This window comes from Anas platyrhynchos, chromosome 2 (genome assembly GCF_047663525.1).
Source record: "Anas platyrhynchos isolate ZD024472 breed Pekin duck chromosome 2, IASCAAS_PekinDuck_T2T, whole genome shotgun sequence".
NCBI classification, from domain to species: Eukaryota; Metazoa; Chordata; class Aves; order Anseriformes; family Anatidae; genus Anas; species Anas platyrhynchos.
Genome location: NC_092588.1, coordinates 33,929,988 through 33,956,108, shown reverse-complemented (window position 1 = coordinate 33,956,108; position 26,121 = coordinate 33,929,988). Strand labels below are relative to the sequence as shown.

Below are 26,121 nucleotides of genomic sequence, written 5' to 3'. Positions count from 1 at the left end.
GTAAATTGTTGAAGCTGTGTTCTCAATCTCACATAAGGCTAAAACACTCTTTTTTCAGGGCTTCTAGGCCTACTACAGCCTTTCTTCCCAAATGGCCTCTCTTACCTTTCTTGAATTGCTTACCTGAAATCCTTGTACATAGTACATGCCAGTAAAGAATTAACCAGAAACTACTCTTTGGTACATCTTAGTTAAAGATCTAAGGAATTTTGCATAAATGCCTGATCAACAAGTTCAGCACTTTGTCCTCTGCCCCTTGCCTTGAAATTACTTTTAAAAAACTACGGCAAAATAAAGTCCAAGCAGCTGAAATAGTAAGTCTAGTTTTCATTATGTTACTAGCTAAGACTAACAGTTACAAGGAGTAGCTAAAAGATGTGCAAAAGTGAAAATGTTGTTTTAGCAAGCAAACTGGTTGTAGTATCACACCACCTTTTCTCAGAAAAAGGCAACAGCTGAAAATTTTGTGTAGGTAGTATATTCTGAATGCTAAACAATAATCAGTAGATATATGTGTGTGTATATATATATGTATACATATATATAGAAATATGTATATATAAATATATATCTGTCAGGACATGTTCTTTATGAAAGATGTCTTGCCTGCTAGGAGACATACCTTTCAAATAAAAAAATCTCGTGTGGTGGTTATCCAGAGGTGCAAAGGGCTGACCATTGCCCTCTGTGGACCTTCGTGCCTTCCAGTTCTTAGTAGGTCAGCTCTATGCATTTTCTATACGATATTAATAGTCCTAGAACAGACTGCTTTAATCACTTGACTCAGAAGAAGTTACTAGCCTGGATTACTGTTCAACAAATGTCAGAAAAGTTCTGCTAGTCAGTTCCACGTTGAAGGTAATTATTTTTTCCTACAACATAACAGAATGCAATAGCTTGTGGTTAAAATGGAGCACTTAGTTTAGAAAGACAACCAATCTTGATTTAAAGATGCCAAGTGACAAATTTACAACAACCCTTGGAAATTTGTTCCAATAATCAATTACCTTCACATAAAAAGCTACATCTGATTTCAAATTGAAGTTCAGGTTCAAACTGACTGGGTTTGAAGATTTGCCTTCTACAATGAAGTTCCCACAGTATCAAAAATGTTCTCCCTGTATAGGGACTCTCTTTTCTACCATGATAATGTTGCTGTGAAAGGTGGGAAAATGTTTCATAAAGACACACATTTTGAGAGGATAAATTTCCTCAGCAGGGAATCTGTAACACCAATTACTTTATCCTATCCTGGAAATCCATGTCCTAGCACTGAAGGATTTACTAATTTACTAGCTGATACAGTAAGTACATTAACTACTAGTACTATGTTAGAAATACTTATTTCCTTTAAAGATTTTTATATTCATGCAAGGTGTATGTCTCACTAGCTTGCTAGATAGCTACATAAATATCTTGCAATAGTCACTCTGAAATGTCTTTCTCAAACTCCCTGTTTTTCTGAATGGTTGTTTCCCATCAAAATCTATCAGCAAGATAGAATGTGCACAGACAATGCCAAGATGTCTATTTAGATTATGTTTGAGTATTTTTTCTTTGTTTATTCTGCTTCTCTTTCTAGGCTGTTTTGCTTAGGAAAATCATTACACACTAATCATAACAAAGAGCTACTAGTGAGGCACAAAATATCAGCAAGCTTACAAGATGTTTGATTCCAAATTGAAAGGAAGCACCATAGGCACTATCCCATGCTGCAAGTTAACATGTCATTCTGCAGCCTCTAGCCTGACCTTTTCTTAACATCAGCTGAAAAACAAAGAGTCTATGCTGTTAGAGCAGCTGCTGTACCTCTAGGCAGGTAACAGTATCATCTTCATGAATGACATCGATGTCACATTTGTGGCATGTCAGGAAGTCCTTAAAACTCTGCAGATCAAAACAATGCAAGATTTTCATATTGACCTTGAGGTGATGATCAAATATGGTCACTTGCAAACTGCAGACATTCGGAAGCCAGACGTGAAAGAATAGAGCTGTTAGATATTTGTATTATGTCAAGCATCTATTTATATTCTAACTGACATATTCATCCTATTTATTTATTTATTTATTTAATTTTCCCTGCAGGGGTAGCAGAAAAAGCACTGTCACCTTTGATAACAATTGTTTCTCTAATTGTTATCAAATAATCTTTAATCTATAATTGTTATTCTATGTTATTCTATGTTAATCTATAATTGTTATTCAAATAATCTATAATTGTTATTCTATAATCTGTGCTGTTTTAAATGTGGTTCCACATGTGTGGAGTTTCTCATAGCCTTCTCCAATTATGACATGTTTAACACAAATTGGTAAATATTTTACCACATTAACACATTTAAAATGACACTAACAATTATACTTAACAACTGGCAGACAGATATGTGCTGCACTGCTTGCACATTTTATTGCTATCTTTCAGTAATGCTGGAAACTGACCGTTTAATAATATACTTTTTTTTTTTTTTTAGTAATAGTAGTAGTTTAACAAGCTACACCACTCCCTCATCTGGAGCAGCAGTATACCCAAGCAGAAGGATTAGTGATGTACAGCTGTTTTACCACCTAATGAAACTTGTAAGTAACTAAGCACTCTAAATTGCGCTTGACAGGTTTTTATTTTATTTAAGAATTACAGCCATAAAACCCAGTGTTCAGAACTGTGAACTCCTTAAGCAGCTGATAGTAAGGAAAAAAGGTTCTATCTTAAACATGATTTCTTTAAGCTACAGGCATTTGCTGGTTATAGAAAGGTCTGCTTTCCCATTTGGCTTTCATAATCCTTGGTCCTCTGGAGCAGGAGCCTACAGACTTGCAGAATCACAGAACAGTTCAGGCTGAAAGGGACTTGAGGTCCCTCGTGATGAAGTCTGTGCTTGAGGCAGCTTGCTTATTACAGCCTGCCTGAAATCTTTGAATCTTCACCTCCCGCCATCTGGGAGATTTTCCTAAGCTGGGGAATTTGGGTTTCTTTCAGTCTTTTCTGTGTCCCCATGCAAGCTAGTATGTTTAGCTGGTTTTACATGGATTAAGCAATGTATAGAGACTTGAAACTTCTAAGAAATGAAAGGAGAAATTTAGCATATTTCCAACAGTGATCTACGGTGGTAAAGAGGAAGGGGTCACTGAAGTTTTCTGTGGGACTCTACAGAGAAATAGGTGGTGAATTGTCACTCTTAGGTGATGTTCAGAGCATGGGAATAGAGAGGATGACACTAGTTTTCATGTCTTAATGGCATTTCGGTCGGCATAACTGACCTGAATTTTAGTAAAATAAGAACAGTTTTTATTACAATTCAAAGCAATTGTACATATTCCATGCTTTTCATCTTCTATCCCTCTGTCCCAATATGTTGCCAATATGTTCTTGTACTGTTCTGAGATACGTCAGATAGAAAGCGAGCCTAAGTAGTGACTACCATGATCACAGAATCACAGAATCACAGAATTTCTAGGTTGGAAGAGACCTCAAGATCATCGAGTCCAACCTTTGACCTAATGCTAACAGTCCCCACTAAACCATATCCCTAAGCTCTACATCTAAACGTCTTTTAAAGACTTCCAGGGATGGTGACTCCACCACCTCCCTGGGCAGCCTGTTCCAGTGCCTAACAACCCTTTCAGTAAAGAAGTTCTTCCTAACATCTAACCTAAAACTCCCCTGGCGCAACTTAAGCCCATTCCCCCTCGTCCTGTCACCCGGCACGTGGGAGAACAGGCCATCCCCCACCTCGCTACAGCCTCCTTTGAGATATCTGTAGAGAGCAATAAGGTCGCCCCTGAGCCTCCTCTTCTCCAGGCTGAACAAGCCCAGCTCCCTCAGCCGCTCCTCGTAGGACTTGTTCTCCAGATGATGTTGGTTTCCACAGGAATAATAAATACATGGAAATAAAAGGAATATAAAATACAAGACCTGTTTGCAGGCCAAATGGATAATCTGCATCATTAAGGACCTGAATACTAGACTTATAGTAAAGCCTGCCTAGACTATGTTTTTTGTTTGTTTGTTTGTTTGTGTTTGTTTTTGCTTTTTTTTTTTTCCCCTTCTTTCTGAAGAGGAGTTAACCTGTGAAGCTTGCGTTATAAGTCTCACTCTGAATGAGATCTGTTATTTTAATAGAAGTAATTTCTTAAGTCAAGAACGTGGGCACCATAGAGGGCCTTAAAGTCCAGGTACCTGTTGAGATTTTTCAAAGTAAAGCCAGATGTTGTCCTATGTTGAATAGAGAAATCTGGGAGTAAATTTGTTATAGATGGTTACATAAAGCTATGGCCCGGTGAATTAGAAGCTCAGATTATTAAAAACAGCACAGTTTCAAGAGCAGCTCATATGGATTATTTAAATATCCAAATCTGAAATTTAGTACAAAGATTTCAAGAGTAATTTTCATTACTTTCATGAACTTAACCTATTTATGAACTGACCAGGGAAGAATACACAGGATAGGAAATAAATATCTAAATGCTAATACTTAGCTAGGAAATAACTGTGTGACATGTTGACCTTCTAAAACAACTTAGCCATACTTACAGGACAACAGGACTTTAGCACTTACTAATTAAATAATTTTTATTTTCTTCAGAAAGAGAGACCTTAAAATAAGAAAACTCTACAGTACTGCATTCGTGATCGGAAAAAGAATGAAAAACACTGCCTTGCACAGTAGTCTTTTTGTAAAGATTGGATGAAAGCTGGGCCCTGGCAGTTTGGGATGGGAAAAAAAAATATTAATTATGTACTAGACATGAGACAGTAATAACTCATGCAGGCTTCATTGCTTCATGCCAGATAAAATAAAACTGAAGCCAAGTGAGTGAGAGCTGCTGATGAAACCAGTGCCATCCATTTTTTCGCCATGAATTAGAAACACCAGAAAGAGGAGAATGAAAACACTAGATACAAGATTTCCACTCTTCCTGTAGCTGATCCAGCTAATCTGAAGAAGAAATACAGTAAATGCTCCTGAGAGATGTTATTTTGGTTGGATGAGCATGGAGATTTGGGCTAGGTGATCAAAGGATCTTTGCTTAGAAAAAAATCAAAACTGTGCTTTGCATGTAATCCTCAGAGAGCTACCATCCTGTAAGAGCCAATTGACATGGCACACTGAAAAGGGGAAAGATGACTGTGAGAAAAATAGTTATCTTTTATTAACAAGTTTTTGGAACTAAAGAAGCTCTTTTCAAGTTACAAACACATACAAATGTGCTTAGACATGCACACACTTAGCATCCTTTTTCTGATGTTAAAGTAGGACTTACAGATCTGTTATTGGTACAGGAGAATTTTTAGGAAAAAGAAGCCCATTTAAAAACATTTTAAGATGCATGTTTTTAAAAATTATATTTTAACTATTAATAAATGTGTTGTGTTTAGTATCATCATAACTGAAAAGTCTCTGAAAATTAAATCTGTTAGGAAGTTGAAATAAGATAAATCTGAAATACTGTCAAACATGTTGTTCTTGCTGGAAAAAAAATGGAACAAAAAAAAAGAAAAACAACTATAAACTTGATCAGAGTTTCATTTTGGACACAGCTGAATGAACATGTCATAGTTTAAACTTCCTCTCAGGTTTTTGCCATTCTGTTCAAATAACGTCTGTAAATCAATATCTATAAATTTCCTCAAATATCTTCTAAAATTAAGATACAGCTTTAATTTTACTAAACATGGGTACATATGGTACCCAAATTCCATTCCTACTCTTTGCAAAATATATGCATGTAGACATACACATTTTAAGTGTGCATGGACAACAGACAGAGAAATCCTTTTAGTGTAATTCAGGAAAAGATCTGAATACACTAGAACTGTGTTTAAATATAACTCATACAATCCTCAGACAGAATTCTTTCATCTAAAGTCAATACCCACAAAAGGACATGAAAGATGTTAAAATGACTAGCAGCAGTATTATGTACCTCTTTACTGAATTGAAAAAGCAAACCGCTAAGAAATTGTTTTAAAAAAATAAACCTATAACAATATAGGAAGCAGAATATATTCCTAAAAGGATAAAAGTATGGTAATATTTATTTTAGAAATGTTCTTAATACTTCCCTAAGTGGTTATATTACCAGTGTAATCAAACCACTATTTACAGGGAAACATCATATCTTTAGGTTCTTTCCTGAAATACTTCTTAAAACATATTTTGAAAGTAAATGTAGTAGAGTCTGAGATGTGGTCTCAATTAAAAATCATAATCTAGCATTCATATGCTTCTGAACCATCACAAAAATCCAACATTTTTCGTGTCTCTTCTATGATGTCTTTTTGGTAACTTGTGTTCTTTCCTACTTGTACTGAAAAATAAGTAGTAAACTGTATATGTAGCTGTTGAAAAATAATCTGAGATTCTAAGAAACATTTTCCCACTTCTTAAGTGGTTTCATGGAGTTAGATAATCATAAACAAATCAGGTGAATAGGAAGAAATTTTCTAACAGTACAGCACCAACTGATAGAAAAGTGTTTTTTGTTGCATTTAAGTGTTGCTTTTAAATATTCTTACAGAGAAATGAGTGATCAACAAAATTTTCACACGCACACACACACACACACACACACAAACAACAACAAACAAAAACAACAAAACAATAATCAATAGTTACAAAAATTCTCATTACTTGTGACTGGTTAGTACATATAAGGAGATATAAAATACATTTATAATAAATACTTTTATAATAAAATACATTTGTAACCAGGCTAGCTCTCTGTTATTTAGTATACATGTAAGTATCTGAATCCATATGTTTATGTATGTGTTACTTAGAGACATTTTCTATCCATGAATTCAGAGCTATCAGCTGTCGCGTAAATGGGTTGAGGTTGTTTAGTGGTTGTTTAGTCTCTATGCAGAGACAGTATTTATTTATTCATTTATTTTTATTTTTATTTTTATTTTTATTTTTATTTTTATTTTACTCTTTTCAAATAATTCTTTCCTGTGTTACAGCTTAAAGTGGATAATCTCTGATCCCATGAGGTCAGAATATAACCCTTCTGGGTACAACATACATAAATCAGTAGTTCACAGGATGGCCTGCATTTCCTGCAGCAAGCATAAATATTAGTGCTGGCAATGGTGTAAACAAAAGTGACTATGTGTTCTGCTATGCTCTGCAGAAACCCTCAGAATATTTATTTAAATGTTGCCATTTCCCTGTCAACTATTTTTTTCATTTGTATGTTTTAGAAAAACCTGTAAAAACTTACTACAGCCACCTGAAGCCTTTGAATGTATGTAGTTGGCTCTCATTTCAATACACCTGAAGACCTGACAGGATATACAAAAATGAGGTTCCAGGTTGTTTATTACTTTCACTTTTAAATACATCAGTTAAACTAATTCTTACACCAGAACCCCACCTTCTAGATACTGTGCCATGGTTTGATATTTCCAGTTTTTATAAGGTGAAAAGATTTTCTTAAAGCTTTCTGCAGCTGCAGCATTTCTAAGCAGGAGTAAGAGCAAAGGTGCAAACAGAAACTTTACGAGCCCTGCAGTCCCTGGCTGTATAATTAAAATGAAATACTTCTGAGCTTCAGAAACACCTGTTGTATCCTCCTCAGATACTGCTGTTTCCACTAGTTTTCAAAATAGAAATAGAAGGTCAAAGGTCTCAGTGCCAAGTTTAACACCATTTCTGAGTGCTGGGGCTAGATTTCATGCTCACTGTGCATCACGATATGCAAGCACAGCAATGGTACCCATACCAGCAGTGAGATAGGAAAGCCCCCAGACCCTACCAGTACACACAGCCCAGACATGGAGGAGCACTAGGCTCTCCTGTGACATGGGAGGAGGGTCCTGGGTATGCAAGGTCTGTGGCAATGGGAACAAATCCCACCTTGTGAGGTGTACATAAAGGGGCTGAATAAGCTGGCAGTGAAAAGAGGTAAAACAGCAGGGTCAGAAGGCGCATGGCTGCATTAGCATTGCTTGCACAGTTTGGTTGCCTCTTTTTTTGAAAGTAATGCTGTCAAGGAAAATGTTTGTGAGGGAAAGAGATGAAAAAGATGTTAAAGGTAATACTGACTGATACCCAAGCTAGCACTAGCACTCCTCTAAATAATCTGGGGGGATCTTTAACAACACAACATGACTCAGCTTCTTGTTTGCTGCCAGACTTTCAAATGGCGTAGTATCAATGCTGTATTGGAACCTTATTAATACTAAGAGGAGATTTGGACGTGTGGATTGTCATGCTAGATTAAGAGAAGAAAGAATCTTGAATCTTGCTCCCCCCAGTTTTTTTTTTTTTGTTTGTTTGTTTGCTTTGTTTTGTTTTTTACACTAGTATAAAAACACATGCTAAGGCTAAACATATTGTTGAGAATTTTCACTAATGATGTCCAAATTTCAAATGGCTTTATGAAGGCATTCACAGCAATGTAGATACAAAGGACAGTATCTAACTACAGGCACTCTCTTTACTTATACACTGCTTTAGACCATTATAGTTGTGACAGTAAAAGTAGCATAATATTGTATTTCAGAAAATACAATTTATTCTCCTCATGCCAAGCCATCTTTGCCCAGACTTTCTCAGGAAGTTTAGCTTGATATAAGAATTCAGTATTTCAGGCCAAAAAATTACAGATTTGGTAAACAGAAGAAAACTGTCTTTTAATGATTTTTGGCATTTTTAAATCAAGACAATGTCATCTGTAAGAGCCTTATAAACATTTTGAAGAGGAATACAGAATTTCAATGCCTACAGAAAAAAAAAGAAGGCAAAACAATTGGAATGGTGGAAAAATTGTGCAGAAACACTATTTAAAAGGAAATGTCCAAATTACAAGCATTATTTTGGACATACCAAGGTCTGTATCATATCAGATCATGAAATATTATTTCTGCTATGAAGAATATTTCATGCAAAAAGCCTGAAATTCTATTTAGAATAGAAATAAAGTACATATTTAAAAAGGAGCTATTATTAGCCAAGCCCCTGGAGCAATATTAAGAATTGTTTGGAAATATCAGCTAATTAATTTACTCAGATATTACCTACTTAACGGTATGTCACTAGGGTATGGAATAAATCAGGTGATCAGGACTTACAGGAAACTCATGTAAAGAATGCTCATGAGCTTAGTGATGATCTCAGCTGATTAATAAGACTTTGCAGCTGCTTGATATTTTCAGCTAACACATTTCATCCATACAGCCACAGGTATATCTGTCTCAGAAGAGGACATGCGTGGCTCACAGCAGACCCATAGAAGTTACAGACTGTAGCTTCAATTCTGCATTCATCTGTGTTGAGATGTGTATCTGCCATGGAGATTCAGAGGTGTAAAAGAAACAGTGCTCACTTTGTACTCTCTTGTCTCAGCACTGAGCTGGTAGGATTAATTCTGTATGGGTACAAAAGGTTAAATGTACAGAAACTCAGAACCAAGTATTTTAGTCAGAATATGTGTCTACTGAAATTGAAAAGTGTCATCATAGTGTGTTCATTTTCACAGAATCACAGAATCACAGAATTTCTAGGTTGGAAGAGACCTCAAGATCATCGAGTCCAACCTCTAACCTAACACTAACAGTCCCCACTAAACCATATCCCTAAGCTCTACAATTTTTTTTTCTATTTTGTTTTTCTGGTAGTTTTTTCAGGATTTTGGAATTCTATGGGGAAGGAAAAATCTGAGGTTTCTTTGAGATGAAACATTTTGGGTAAATTTCCCAATGATTTCTAAACTTTCTGTTCGGTTTCATTTTATAACACAAAATGAAAAATTGGCATGGAAATTGAACATCTCTATTTTTCATAGTTCTCTGTTTCTCATAGCCTAAAACAACAATCTGAATCTTCTTTCTTAACATTCTGTTTTGAGTCAAAAATAAACAAAACTTTGAAGTCTGTCAAAAATGGAAATATTTTTGTACATATACATTAAAATTACTTATATAGTATATACACATCTAAAATATATATTTATTGATATAATAAATTGAAATTTACATTCTCTATCTTTCAGGATTTTGAAAAGAAAGGTGCTTTCTGTCTACCTCTTAGCCAGGATCTGCCAGGTTTACCATTAAGCCAGTGTTTTAACTATTCATCTGTGAATCAATTCCCCCTTAATTCCTAGGAGAGAAACAAAAGGTTCTCTGTGCCCATTCAGACCTACACAGTCCCCTCATAAAGCGTCCCCTGGAACTGCATATAACTTGTGGAGTGGGAAAGATCTTTTACCACCCTTGTGGAGATGGGAAAGCTGCAAGGAGGTAACAGAAAAAGCAAAAGAGCTATATGATAAACATGGTTGTGTGACTGGCACAGGGAGGATGTGGGCAATATTTCAAGAGCATAGAATAACAACCTTGTGCCTCAGAATATAATGTGGGCTTCACACTCCCCAGTAGGTCTACCCACATAGCATATGAATACTTGGGGCCAAACATTTCCAATGGGTGACTGCTCAAATCCTGTGCACCTGCCTGAGGCTTCATTCAGTGTGCATTGGAGCCAGCACTCTGCAAATGCAGTCCCAAACCAATTTTCACATTGTCACTGGGAGCTGCAGACCCCAGTTTGGACCACGCAGAAGTCCCAAGGAAAAAGAGAGAAGGAGAAAATATCACTTAAAAAATGTGAACCAGCTTGCTTTGTCATAGTTGTGATGTAAATTGAAATTGCTATAAACCAGGCACATTTTGAGCTGGAATTTCAGCACCTCACTTATCTCAAGCAAAATGTAATATTGGCAGCTAAAAAATAAACATCTGCCAATTCAAATAGACTGTAGAAATAATGTTCTGAAACACAAACACCTTCTGACGGTTTATGGAGTATAGGCAGAGCTGGTAGCGACAACTAGAGCTGAGCTGCCCAGTGCCTACCATTATAAGACACTGTTTTGTTTATAAAACTTTGCCAAGCTTTAACTGTTTGGACTGAATTTTCCCAGACAAGGTATCTGTCTCAGGCTGACTTATTTTGGAAAGTTTCATTAAAATGGTTCAATCAAGTCCAAATCATTTAGAGAAAAGCATAATGTTACATTCTTGCTAAAACATAAATAAACCTTACAATAGCTTTGCTGAGCAGTTCTAAGATTGTTGCGCTTTGGAAAGGGAACTTCAGAACTGCCTCAGCATCTAGGACGTGCCTTCTGCTGTTCCTGCAAAAATCCAGATAATTTTTGCCAGAACATTAACTTCTGAAAATCTCAGTTGATTTTGTGTTCTCGAGATGCTTGCTCAAGAGTGGTGGCTGAACTCCTTTCAGATCTCATTTTCATGGAGTGCCATCCCACCCTCTTCCAGCACAGCTGTGGCACACCACCTATAGGCAGTTTCACCTATAGCTACAGCTCAGGTTAATGCAGGGTTTAGAGCTCAAAGCCAACATTTTACAGTCAGTCTCAAGGTGAGCAGCCACTAAATTTCTGTCCCACTGAGAATACTGACATCAATGGTCTCAAATGAAAAAACACAGAGCAGCTTCACAAACATCTGGATTAGGTCTACAGGCAGAGGATCCCTTCCAGGGAAAGACTACGCAGACATCTGCAGATGAAGCTGGATATCTTACCTATGCATCACGTTAATCAAGCATTTGTCAGCACTAAGGAACAGGAGCAGACTACAACAGTGCTATGCCCAAGCTACTAAACCATCTCCATAGGTCACGTTGGCATGGGCCCAGAAAGCTTCTATTGCCAAAGCAGTTATTTGATTCCACCATCAGAGGTTGCTTTTATATGACCAACATGAAGCACAAACAGAGGAATTCAAGAGTACATTCATGAAGATTTATGTGCCTCTCTTTCATATTATCTCCAACACCCCATACTGTGTGTGTGTGTGGAAGCATCAATGCAATTCTGAGTTTTACATATGCTTCACTTCAATCACAAGTTATTGGGTGTTAATCAGATCAGCCTCAATTTGGTTCTGTGACTTACTTTACTGTTACCAAACTAGATTTTTTTGTTTGTTTCTTTCACACCAATTTTAAAATGAATGAGTATGAAGTTATTCTCCAGTTTTATTAAAAAAAAAAAAAAAAAGGCAATACTGAAATATTGCCTTGCACTGTGCGAGAAAGGTTTTACTTCAGTGGTATCTTTACTCTATATATCATAAAGAACCTTACAAGAGTGCATAAAGTTCTCTTTCTAAACAACCTATAAAGCAGAAAAGGCAGAAAAACATGATCTCTGTTCCTTTCTTACAGGAATAATATTCCTGGACTTCTTTGAAGATCCATGGAAAGTCAATAGGAGGTCTAGCCTCTTGATTGCCACTGCTGTCACCACACTCTCATTCACCTGAAAAATGTAACTGCTCTAGTGATTTACAAGATGGGAAAATGTGGATTTATTGTGTGCATCATAGCTCTCCTGTAATCGTAGTTCTCTAGTAAAAGTGTGAGGTTACTTTGATGTACCACAGCACAACATGACAGGCCATAATTTATGTCAAATGGCATTAGATGCAAGCGGTCAAAGGTAAAATTTTGTCTCTGCGGTATGTTTTGCTATTTAATTAATACCTGCCAGACAGGATGGTTCAGACATGCAAAAGTATGGTAATGTCCTGGTCTTGTACAATGCTAGAAATAAAATTGGTGTTGAGGGTTGGTTGTAGTCACATGACTTAGACTAGAGTTTGAAAGAGTTGTTTACAGGGATCACTGGCTTCAACACCCAATGGCTTAAATAAATCATACACTGTGGTGTGCTGATGAGTCTGATTTACCTGAGTTTGTACAGTTGGATAATTTTCTGTGCCGATTGCTGGGCTGAAGCTGGCATTCAGGAAAAAAAGAGGAGAAAATATTTAACTAACAGAGTCAGAAATGAATAGAGAGCTATGTGTAAGGGGACACATACATCTTTACATGTAGCTTTCTTCTAGTGACCTAAAGTGACAAAGATCTGTGTACGGATTGGAAACTATTTGTAGATCATTCCAAAGAAAATGAACACAGGAGAGAAGATCTTCAGTCTCTTTCTTACACGGAACTTCTGCCAAATCCCACATGGAAGGATGTAAGCAGACTGGGTCAAGGTGGAGGCATTCTTCTCCTTAAAGAAGAGAAAAACCTGTCTGTAATGCAGTCTCTGTACTGCAAATGACCTAGGAGGACAAGATACATGCAGGATTCACATGAGTTGCTGGGATCGATAGCTTCTGGGAAGCCCTTGCCCATGTCTTAAAAAGGAAATCCAATTGAGGTGTGGAGGTGCTATTTACTCTGAACTGCTTTGTGTTGTGCAGCTGGAGCCCAAGACAAGTCTTTGAAAACAGAACTACAACCTTTGTAAAATTCAGCATCAGTGCTACAGGGAAAAGACCAAAGTATTTGCTTTGCAGGGCTTGGGAAGATCAGGACCCTGTCATCTGAAAGGTAGCTTATCCCTAGATGAGAAAACATCAAGTGGTTGGCTTTTTAGTCTAATATCCCCTCTAGAATACTGTCTTTTGACAGACTATGTACACTCACTGTTCTCTCAAAGGAGATCACAAGATTTAGCACTTCTAACAAACCTGTTTAGTCCACCCAGACATGGCCACCCAACACAGACAACCTCTGGTTCCCCAGCTCCAAGCTAGATATAAAAGACTTAGAACATTCTTTCAATAGATGTAGTGACATTTTTCCTGGGTATAGGACAACAGTGGGAAAGCCACCACTACTTTATAAACATAGTTTTTCCCTAACCGTATTGTGTCAAACACACTTAGTCACACTATGAACCCATGGTAAGGAAAAGCTTTTATTTTATATTTATGATCTACAATGCTTGCAAATCAAATGTCATCTGCTTTCCTGAAATTCAGCACTGGTCATTCTTCTGCTCTCATCATTGCTATTAATATTTTGAAGTCTTTCTCAGCTGCAGTTTTTAACAGACATTGAAAGGTACTACTAGAGTGTCTAGTTTTGAAAAATGTTGAAGTATGTGCTCACTTGAAGCATGTTTTATCCTTCCACCCACTCATCAAAGTGCATAAGTGCTTGGAGTTTAACAGCTTCACGTTAAGCATAGGATTCAGCATGTTTGTGCAACTGCAGACCTATAACTTAGGCATGGTACACAGTTAAAATCTGTCTGATATGCAAGTAAGCATAAGTAATATAGGTATATCAAAGAAAACTGTGTAGTGAACATACAAGATAAGCATCAGGTTTGTCATGTTTTTGGCTGGGACAGAGTTAATTTTCTTCATAGAGGCTTGTATGATGCTGTGTTTTGGATTTTTGATGCGAGTGGTGGTGGTAACACACTGATGTTTTAATTGCTGCAGAGCAGTGCTTACACAGAGCCAAGCACTTTTCTGCTCCTTGTGCTGCCCTGCCAGTGAGGAGGCTGGGGGTTCACAGGGAGGCGATACAACCAGGACAGGTGATCCAATGACCAAAGGGACATCCCATACCATGTGGCATCATTTGCGGCAACAAAAGTTGAGGTAAAAAAGGCGGAAGGGGGTCATGTTCAGAATGATGGCATTTGTCTTCCCAAGAAACCACTGCACGTGCTGAGCCTTGCTCTCCTGGATGTGGCTGAACACCTGCCTGCCGATGGGAAACACTGAATGGATTCCTGGTTTGTCTTTGCTTGCATGCACAGCTTTTGCTTTACCTATCAAACTGTATTTTTCTCAACCCATAAGTTCTCGCAACCATCATCACCCTACTGCCAATATCACCCACTAAATGATATCCCTAAGCACCCAGACCAACCTTTCCTTAAACACCCCCAAGGGTGGTGATTTCACCACTTCCCTGGGCAACCCATTCCCATGCCTTCCCAATTCTCTCCCTCATCCCACCTTGGGAGAGTGGGCAAGCTGCTGGGTGATGCTCAGCTGCCTCTTGGGTCAAACCACAATAAACTTGAAACCAAGATTTGATAGATACAGATTAAAGATAAAAGTGAAATCATTTCTTAAAAGTAAAGCACAGTAAAGTCAAGTGAGAGCTAAAAACATCAAGTTCCTAGCAATTGACCCTTTTATTTTCCATGACTGGGTTGGCAGCAAAGAAAAACAAATAAAAATAATATAAAAAATACACATTTGTATTTCTACTGAATAAATAAATAAATAAATAAAAATCTGTTCCATTCCATAGAGTCCAAATTCACCTATGAGGTACTGACAATATGAAGGTACAAACACAGAATGGAAAGAGCCTGAAGACTTGTGCTAAACAGCTTCATAAGTGACTGAGCAGGTGAATTATTTACCAAATGTTAATATCCCATATACTAACAAAGACATTGCATTTTACAGAAACAAAGGCAAAGTAACTATATTAATAAAAGTATTGGGCATATGGAAAACAAGCTCACATTTTAAAAGATGAGTGTTGTATATAGACTTAAATAAGGAACTCCAGTAAAAGGTACCTTTATAATTCATATGTATCTCTTGTGATGTTCAATACTAATTTATGAATAAGGGTTTATCAGAATACTAAGGATGAATTGTGAGAAGAAAGAAAGATAAGAGGAAAGACAGAAATTTTGGTGAAAATATAGAAAATAAAGAAAAAGATTGTTATTAACTGTGTATAGAAGAATGTTATCTAGGTAATATGCCACCGGGGCAAAGTTAAGAATAAGCATTCAACATTTTAGAATTTCCTGCCTTTAATATGCTTGATTTCTCAAACTAAGTGTGGCTGAACTACTTCTTGTTCTTTTTCCTTTCTTCCAGAAATTGGAGGGAAAAAAAATCAATTAGGTTTGTGGAGATTGTAAATTGTTTGAAACTCTAAGTGGAGTTACTCTTGAAAACTCTTCATAAAGTTCTCAGACAATTAAACAGTTATGCAGTCTATCCTTTTCTCCTTTCATTCCTATTCAGTATATCCCCACATTTTCTTACAGGATGCATAGAATTTTACCAATCAGCCATTTTGTATTACACCAGATTTTCAAGACAAAATTGATAAATATTGTATTTGTTTTTTGTTTTCTACTTTTTTTTTTTTTTTAGATCTTACTGAAACAGATCAATAAAAAATGAGTAAAGCATCATTTGATTGCAAGAAAAAACAACTTCCATTATTCTTTGCTAGCTTTCAATGATCATATTTAACGACAAATACACATTTTTCCTGAATACCAGATAATGATTTGCCATATTGTCATTGATCTAAACACAGTATATTTTATTTTCTTTTTAAAATAAATACCATTTTGTTTTGTCCTAGATTTGCAGTTTCAGTGCAGTGGAGTCTAAATTTGAAAGTAAAATAGTGACAGCAAGAAAAAGTCATTCAGACAAAAAATGTCAAAATTATAAAAGTATAGCTTCTTCTTGCAATGGAGATGACTTATTACAGGTTCTCACTGATTCTTATGCAGCTGCTGCCAAAAGAATCTATGACAGAAAATAGGTGAAGAGGAATGATTTTTTCTTTTTTTTTAATGATGCTTTTCATTTTAGCTACCAGGTAATGATTTTCTGAAATGAATGAAGCCATTGTTCACCTGCCCTTATACTTCTGGTCTGGGGGAGTGTTTTGATTTTTTGGTAAAGTTTGGGGAAAGAAGCAGTGTTCAGGGTGAAAACATATAGCTTTCATAAACAGGAGAACAATCTGCTCAAATATAAATATAGTGGGTCCTTTTCTTAAGAAAAAAGCTACAATAAAATGAACAAAACAAAGAAATTGTTATTCAACTGTGAGAATGCCACCCACTGAGTCAATCAAACAGATCTCTCCAGCATGGATCTGACTCCCTTACAATCTGGCCCTGTGTCAAAAGGATAACCTTAGCAAAAAAAAAAAAAAAATCTAAACTCTATCCTCCATGGTGCATGAACATATACAAACCACCTATTTACAAATGTTCGAGGAAGTCAGTGACAATGTCTTGAAAGGGAATGGTTTAATCTCACCAGGTGGAATTTCTAAAGAGCTACTTGGACAAATTCTTGAGAGCAGCCAGAGCTTGTCCACACCACCCAAGTGGCATCTGTGGTCACAAACCAACTACATATTGCTGGCTACGTCCTCCCCCCACCACCTTCCAGACCCTGCCAGGTAATTGTTCCCCTTCCCCAGTCCAGGGGAGAGCTGCTGTGGAGTCACATTGTTCTGCTACAAGTGGCTGTTTGTATCATTGACTAGTCATAGGTCTGAAACTGACCTTTATAAAATCCTGACTGATGTACTTCCCTCATTCTGACAACTATAAATCAAGGTACTGCTTAATGCAGAGGGAACCCTGACCCATCCCACTGTCCCTTCATCATCTCTCTGCCAGAGGTAGCTGCAAAGGATCAGTCCTGGTAACTTCAGTCTTACCCAGAAGAAGCATTTCTGGAGGGGTAAATGGGGGAGAAAAATAACATCCCTGTATCAAGGAAGTTTATAAGGCATGGGGATGAGTAACAAGGGGATCCACGTCATCATATTAAAAAAAATAATAATTGTTAGTACTCATATGCCATTTTACAAACAGGCAATGACATGATCATGGATGGTTGTGGGATAATTCTGCTCAGTGAAGTGCCTATATTGTGTAAGTATATTTGTAAATAACATGAATTTACTCTAAATTTTAGGGGTGCTTACATATCTCCATCCAATTTCTTAACCCGAGAGCTTGAATTTTCAATATATATTGAAAATATATTGAATATATATCTCAGTAAAAAGCTGAGAGCAATGAGAGCAGGTATGGTTTCTTGTCATCTTTTCCCTTCCAGATCCCAGAGGCTCTTCCACATTGGGCTTTATTGTGACATGTAATGGTAAAAATTAGGTAGAAGCAAGGCGGCCAAGCCCTGGCAATATTGACTATTGATCCAGCTGTACAGAGTCGGGTTACTTGGAAAACAACCCTTCAATTTTTCACTCCAGTGACGCTGCGGGGCAGTTGCTTTTAGGATCATTACCCTTGTCTGTAAAATAGAGGAATGTGAGAATGTGTTTGAGTAATTTCTGAACCCATTTGAACTTTGTGGGTTTGAAACTTAGTCCTAGAGTCAAATCATTGCTTTCCATGAACACATCACCTCCACAGCTAACCAAGGCATTCACACCAAGACTCCGTGGTTTAGCTGATCTATAAATCAACCATAAATCATCATAATACTAAAATGAATGTACAGAGAATACGCATATTGCCAACACCTTATCACATATGAGAGTTGCATTAAAGTAGGAAAATCCAGAAGACACATGCTTCCTTATTATATTAATTTGCAAAGTAATTAATGCCACTGATGTGTTAGCAATGGATGCCAGAACCCTGTCTCTTTAGCAGGCAGCTGTGAAGAACATAGGCACTTACACAGTTTTTGGACAGCAGGAGCTTAAAGCTTTAGGGGCAGAAGCTGAAGAGAACACAGTCATAGGCCAAGAGAAGGAAAAGTTATGTACAACTTTTCCACACTCATGAATTTCCCTTTCATTTCTGTGTCACACAGTATTCTAGACAAGGAAGACAGGACTCACGTAAGGGGAATGTTAAAGTCAAGAGTAGCCCTAATCCAGGAGGACTGCAGGGTGCAAGTAGCAAGAGTGTGGGCAGGTCGAACATGTAGGAATGAAAACAATCACAGAGCAAGGAAAATCATGGGGACATTTTGACTGATGAAAGTTAGATGAGGGAGATTTTCTCCAACTATTTTTTCTTCCCTCTTTCATAACTAATCACTGTACACTCAGCCTCTGCAATGAGACAGCCCTTTCCCCCTGCTCTTTAAAGACAATAATGAGATGTAGTGTTTTTTTGCCAATTAATGCAATCTCTGAAAACTCAGTGCCCCTTATCTCCTTATCTTAGCAAACCAGATCAACAAGGTCCATTTTTTATTGGGGCATTTGAGCATTTCATACTTTTTTTTTTTTTTTTTTGGGGGGGGGGGTAGGGAGGGAACATCAACACAGAAGGGTCCTGAAATAGATATCTTGAAATGAAGAAATAAATGTTATCAAATATATTGAAATAAAAATAAAATGGATAGGGTTGATGGAGCATAGCAGTGCACTATAAAAGGAACAGACAGACAAAAAAATAGCTAGGTATCTCATTTATAGCTAGATAACTCCAACCTAATGGAACTGAAATTTAGACAAGATCTCAGTCTCAGCACCTGTGTTTACGAGGCTTATCATAGAAAGAAGGGCATGATTCTAAGATTGAGCTGGCTTAACAAAAAAGAGTTCTGAAGAAGGTAACAACAACAACAAGAGTAACAAAAAACAAAAAGAAAGGGAAAAGGAAGGGAAAAAAAATGTCAAAAGAAATTTTCAGAAAGACAGCAAATCAAACCTTAAAATGAAATGAAGAAAATATTTAAAATGTATTCCTGGGTCCCAGGTATACTGAGCACTTAAAATGTCCTCAGAGGAAAGAAAGAGCAGCTGTTAAGGTACAAACTCTGGCTCAAGAAGCTGCTGTTTTAGACTAGGGACTAGAGGAAGATGGGAAGGTATGTCAGACAATGATCCCCTTATATTCATCATATTTGTTATACTCCTTCCCTAAGCATTTGCTATTAACCACTCTCAGAGACAGATTGCTAGACAATGCAGACCTTCAGTCTGACCCTGCACTGCACCTCTTAGCTTTAAGACCAAAAAGTGATGCATGAAATAAACCCAAGCAGAAAGGATTTAGACACAAGTGGCCATAGTGTCTAGATATTTGGATCTATTAAGAAGTGTGTGATCAAACGCCAAATCCCTGCTGAGGAACCGAAATTGATGAGATCAGTCCAGACACAGGGCTCTAATTCAGCTCGGCTTTCACACTACAAGTTGTAAAGTAATTTATCACTGAAGAAACCCACATATTTGTATCACATTAGCAAAAATTTCCCATGAATAAAACAAAGGTTTTTATTTTGAAAATTTCCTTCAAACATAAGAAGTCTCAGAGTAGTCTCCCGTCCCCCATAAAATGAAGAACAAAGATTAATTTTCAATTTATGCAGTAACTTTTACAGTCAGGCGTAGCAAATAAGATAACAGATTTTCCAGATGTCTAGAGCTTTGAGGCACTATCAACAGGACTCGGCTGCCCTCTCTTGCACACAGGGAGATCTGCACTGGGATGTGGAGTTTGAGCCTTAAAAATACATGAGGCTGCTGTGCTCTGTACTGAAGGAAGGAAGGTATAAAATAACCATTCTCACACCAGAATTAGTCAAATGAGGCTATATGTTATTATATAAAGCTGATCACATTAGCAACTTTTATATTAATAAGATTTTTAGAAAAATACTTAATTTTACACATTTAATCTCTTCAAGTTCACCAGGCAAAATGCGGTTCCCTCCTTGCAGACTCCACAGTTCAAATCCAGAGACTAAAATACAACACAAAGTCCTACATATTTCCAGTTTAGAGGGGGGACTGGAAGATCTGCTTGTTAATTGCCTTAGTTGTCCTTCAGGTTTGCTCTACCTCCATACAATCATATAGTCAGCCATGACTCCTGTTAGAAACCTGCTGAAACCTAACCCCTTATATGCAGTGCAAAGTAATGGGACTCTGTAAATTGAGGGATTTGCCTCTTTATTCCATAACACTCTGTTTTCACTTGCTGCACAATGGCAAATCAGTGAAAGAAAGAAAAAGAAAAGGAAAAAGGCAGTAAAGGTGCCTGTTTGGGTCATTAACCTTTTTAACTGTCCCTGAGAAATGAAGCAAAAATAACTTTTTTCTTTCTTAGTTCAGATGAAATGTCAATTTATATGGAGATTTCCTAGAGTTAATCTCCCCGTTCTCTAAATTGTGTCATAAAAGTGAAATTCTTCCCAGTCAGCTGGAGACACTGAATAAACAGGTTATAAGAGTATACTAGACTTTTTTACTGCTAGTGATAATTTCTCTAGCTCTTGACTAGCTTTGCCTTGGAGTGGGGGAATTCCTAGGGATCACTTATAACAGACTTTCTGCTGTGGAAATGAAGTATTATTACTGCTATGTCTTTCTTTTACCTCCTCCTCAGTCAACCCCTTTTCATTTGTCTCCTGGCTATTGACCCAAGGTGCTTCTACAGTCCTTAATTTCATACAGAAAGCTGGTAGATTGATGGAATGAGCCTTCAAGTATTTTCAAAAGTTAAAATGGCCATGCCTTGGGTAAGAAGGAGCTGGAACAAACCAATAAATTTTATTCCAGAGATAGCTTTGTGCTACAGAATGAAGATCAGAAATACAGGATGCAGCTCATGTAAATTCTCTGAATAGCTTAAACATGAATGGGAGGTCCTGTTTGATTTTTTTGTCTGCTGTGATACCCAGCACAGCTTACTGAGGAACAGGGTCGAAGGTATTCATATATGAGACACAGGTAGGTAGAGATTAGCAGGGCTAGAGCAAAGGCAATGAACCAAGCCTTGACTTCACTAAACTAAAGACCTGGCCAGCATGGCTGTGGAAACTTGGTGGTAATAGGTCATTAGCAGGCTACCTCCCACCTTGAACCAGGGGAGCCAGAAAGGAACTGTGGAATCACAGTTACCTCCTTGGTCTTCTAAGGTGGAGAATGCAGGCTAAATCTAGACCTGCTCTGGGAAAATATGAATAAAACAGCAAAAGCTGCAGTGACTTGGGCCTTCTCACTGGGAAAATAGTTCCCCCCACACACAGCCTTTCATTTTCCCCAACAACAGAGTCAATTAATGCTCTGTATGGCTAAGCATTTGCTTTAACCACACTGCTTGTAATTAGCAGTATCTATTAATACTAGGCATCTGAGACCTGCAGGGTTTGAGTAAAAAGTGCCAGGGCTCAAGTGTTTATGAGCAGTTCATATACAGCAGGAAATTTCTTGTTTTTCTTGAACAGTTGCCCTGTCTCTACTTGCCAAAGACTGCACGGTGAATAGTCATTACCCAATTTAATAGAGATGTGGACTAAAATTTCTGCTACCTGGTTTTACACATAGGCTGTGGTTAGAGGGGAAAACAGAGAAAAGTCTCATTACTTACATGTTGGTATGCAATTTAAGTGCAAGCAAGAAGTTTAAATAAGTCGCTCTGTGTCTACCATCTTAAAGTAGGCTTTTAAATTATTTGTGCTGCTTTGGATTAGTGATAGATGGGAACAAATCCTACAGATTCTACAATCATCAATTTTATGGCAACTCAAATACTACTCTTAAAACGAATTTTGCTTTTCTTGTTTGTCTTTAATATTGATTAACAGTATGGATTTTTTTCTGATACTTTCATTTTGCAACACAAACCACAAAAAACAGAGGAGCTTTGTCTCCCCATTTTCTTTGTGTTGTTTCTCTCAATAAATTGTTTCCATACTTTCTTATTCTCTTTATTTATGATAATTTTTAGGTATTGGGTGATATTATGATAATTTTTAAGTATTCATGATCAGATTGAGTTGATACTAATTCACCAGGAACAAAGTAACCTCATGACTGTCCTGCTTACCCCTACATTTTACGTACAGGACCACAGACACATTATGAAGACATGCACTGACAATGTGCTAGCAATCTGGTATATCATAACATTTGAGTTTGCACGATTTAAAGTCTGCATATTGAGTTTGTTCACAGCTCTGCTGAACAGAATAGGAATTAGGTGAATTAACTGAACTCAATGCACAAGGCTCAGGGCAGTTTACTACATATGCCAATATCCCTTAGGAAAGAAAAAAAAAAAAAAAAAAAGGAGAAACTGAAAGGAAAGTTACCTGAAAAGCAAGACAGTCTCTATCCAACTTTTTACTAAACTCAGCTCTTTGTCGAGAGATCATCTACATGGTAGAGATAAAACCCATATGGAAAAATAATTTGTTGCAGTCTTTTTAGTCTCCTTTTACATACATATCTCACATACAGATATTTGGAGTTGGTCCATTTTGGTTTTAGGAAGGAAGAAAGACAGGAAGGAAGGGAAGAAGAAAAAATAATGCCAAATTTGCCATTCAACTCTGTCAAAATAGAAGGTTTCAAATGTCACAATCCATTGATGCAAATTCATATTTTTAGTTTGACACTTATAAGGAAAAACTCCAATTTTCCTTTTTCTCTGCAATGAGAAAATGTGCACAACACTTCTTTTTGCTACTAAAACAAAGAAAAAAACCACCACCAACAACAAATAGTATTACATGAGGGCATTTTCTAGATGGCTGGCTAAGACCACTGAGGCACAGATTGCTTGTATTCATTTGCAGCTTAGATTTCCTGTATGAAAGTCTTATTCCCTGCCCAAACAGGCATTAATTACCCCCCTAAATCCTGATCAGATTAAAGATTTAATGACCTTGAGGGCAACCTGTAACTGGTGCAGCTTCTCCCACATCACATGAGAAAGATTTGATCTGTATATCACTGAGGTATGAAGGAGAAAAAAGGCACAGGATGCATCAAATCTGTGTGTTAGGTAGGCCTCAGGGGACTCTTGGGATCAGTGTCTCACAGAATTAGCTGGGAAAGGACCAAATGAGGAGTAACTATAGTTTACTTTTCCTGGGAGCTGTAAAAAACATACCTTCAACTTGTATTTCCCACCTACAAACTTCCTGAAAAGCATATACCAGTAGGTGAAAGAAAAGTCTTGGTAGCAAGAAAAAAAAAAAAAACGATTGGAAAAAAGCTAAAATAAAAACACATGACTTTTGTAATAATGAATATATTTTTAATGGATGCTGCAACAACTGTAAAAGAAAGTGGTGGATTTGTCGTCTTCTGCTGTAGCCAGATGGGGAACCAAATCTTCTCTGTAAAATAGGCCTTTGTCAGGCTAATCTCTGTGGAAATGGAAGTAGGCAAGAACCTATAATTTATGCAAAGATGCTAATATGTCCTTCCAATGTAAACTGTATAAAGGTGAAAGAATGGCAAGAAAACAAAGACCCAGTCTAGCTACACACTACAGATAGATGTTATTTACCCATGAGCTTGAGAAGTGAGATTACTTTTCCTTTTGGGATTTTCTCCTCCATGAGCTTAAACTAATTCCAAAGGAAGAAAAAGATTGTTCCATAGGTAAAGAAAAATACTTAGAAGTTTCCTAAAATAGCAGAATTAAAAAAAAATAAAAAATAAAAAAATAAAGCAGAAATATTGCAAGTGCTACACTGTATACTAAAAACAAAGATCTAAGTTTAGGAATGATGATACAATGGCACAAGTGGAATCTGTGTAACAGATTTTCGCTCCAGATATGACAACAAACCATTTCCATTTTACTTTTTTTTTTTTGTCTTACAGGAATGTGGCAGATTTACTCCTCTTTATTCCAAAGCCTCTATTACAACTGAAGGTCATGTAAATTTCTAGCAAAGACAATGCAGATAAAACTGTATCATCCTCCCTGAAGGTGGATTTTGGATCCCTGATATACATTAGCAGGTGTTCTGAGAATCCTAAATTGTCAGAGCTGTAATTCAATAAAGAAGTCTTATTTTCAATAAAGAACTAGAAGTCTCAAGCATAAGAACAATACTACAAACTTAACAAAACAAAACAAAACATAAAAGAAAACCCAAACCTAAATCCTTAGCTTTTAAATTTTAGTGGGTTTTTTATTTATTTATTTATTTATTTTATTTTCTGTAAAGTTTCTTGATACAGAAATGCAATCCCTTGGGATACAAATCTAGTTGCGTGACTATGGATTAAGACCTGGAATGTGCAAACTAAGTATTTTTTTATACCTTTGAACACTTGAAAAGCCAACTTCCCCCAAATGGCAACCTCAAGGCAGTAGAACACTTTATATACATTTATATACATTATATACCTTTGTATACCTTTATATACCTTTATATACCTTATCATGTGAATTTAGAAAATAATTTGGAGAAGAATTTTACTTGAACAAGTGATGGGGATATCAGAAAAGTTTCATTATTTGCACCTATTTTTAAGTAAAGCACTTTGGATTCTGAAACACCAATAGACTATTTTTAATTTATTTTTTTTTCCATTGCAAAATGAAATGAAATGTTTTCTCATTCCTTTGCTGCCCTTCCCAAATATACGAGTCACATAAAAAAGAAGGATGAAAACTGTACTAGTTCAGACTAGCAATTTAGTGTGGTGTACTAAAACAGGACATTGTATGGTGGGCTTCCATATGTTTTATTGAGATTATGCAGACATTAATAATTTATTGTCCCAGCATTTTAAAGTCCCAATTTTGAAAATGTGTTTCTTTAATTAGGGAAAAGCTGTTGAAAATTATTTTGGAATGTTTTAATACACTCTTTTTTATTAATTCTCTCTCCTGAATGATGGAGTAATGAAATGTAGTATCAGTCAGTACTAAAACTCTAAAATAACTGCTCTTGAATAAGTGGGTCAAATAAAGCAAGTTGTGGTGTGCTGTGGTGTGAGACTGCTACCGGCATGAATTCAGGCAGAACTACATTACATCAAGCAGTGAAATGCAGCTTTTGTGAGTTGCATGGTTTAGTCTAACTGAGCAAAAAGCACAGCTCTTTTTACCCTAGGTTTTATAAAATGAGAGAATATGACCATCAGGGTGTTCAGAAATAGCCCCTTACAAAGATTACATTCTACTCCTTTTCTTTGCTTGAATTCTTCCAGACTTCGTGAAATAGAAACCAAATGATTGAGCAAATTACTTCAACCTCCAGTTAAATTTCACATACTCGTATTCTGGTTGCACCATTTCCCCCACACAGCCTGAAAGCATCCTCTTGAAATATATTTGTCATCATAACAAATTCCTTATAAAAACACCTTTCACATTAAGTGCCCTTTAACATAAATAATGAAGTGTTGGACAAAAAGGATTGCTCTAGGTACAAATGAGGGCAAAAAGTTGTTACTGTTAAGCTTTAAAAGGTCCTCTAAGTACTTTATGGTTCTAGCATAGTTTGGTTTGAACATTTGTCTATGCATTCTCTTACAGGTCCATATGCCTGGCACGTCAGTTGCTTGGAGATAGGTACTTTCACCAAGTGTCTCCCTTTGACTCTAAAGGCATCATTATTGCATCCCTTCTTCCCCTTGCCCCAGCATGGAAGCTGGAAGCTGGCTCTCACACCTCTGCCATGGCTCTTGGACATCCATCTCTCAGACAACATCTTCTCCACCATCACAGTGAGATCCTTTCATGCCACCATGTTCCAGCTTGGCAGTATCACCACTTCCAACATACAAGGCATAAATACGAAAG

The 26,121-nt window shown here is 36.9% G+C and overlaps 1 long non-coding RNA gene across 1 annotated transcript; it reads left to right on the top strand.

Moving 5' to 3' along the window:
- Positions 1-223: 223 nt before the first annotated feature.
- On the top strand, positions 224-26,121 carry LOC119716245 (uncharacterized). The gene is made up of 3 exons (XR_005264018.2): positions 224-314; positions 2,475-2,580; positions 25,855-26,121. It is a non-coding gene; the product is annotated as an uncharacterized lncRNA (long non-coding RNA).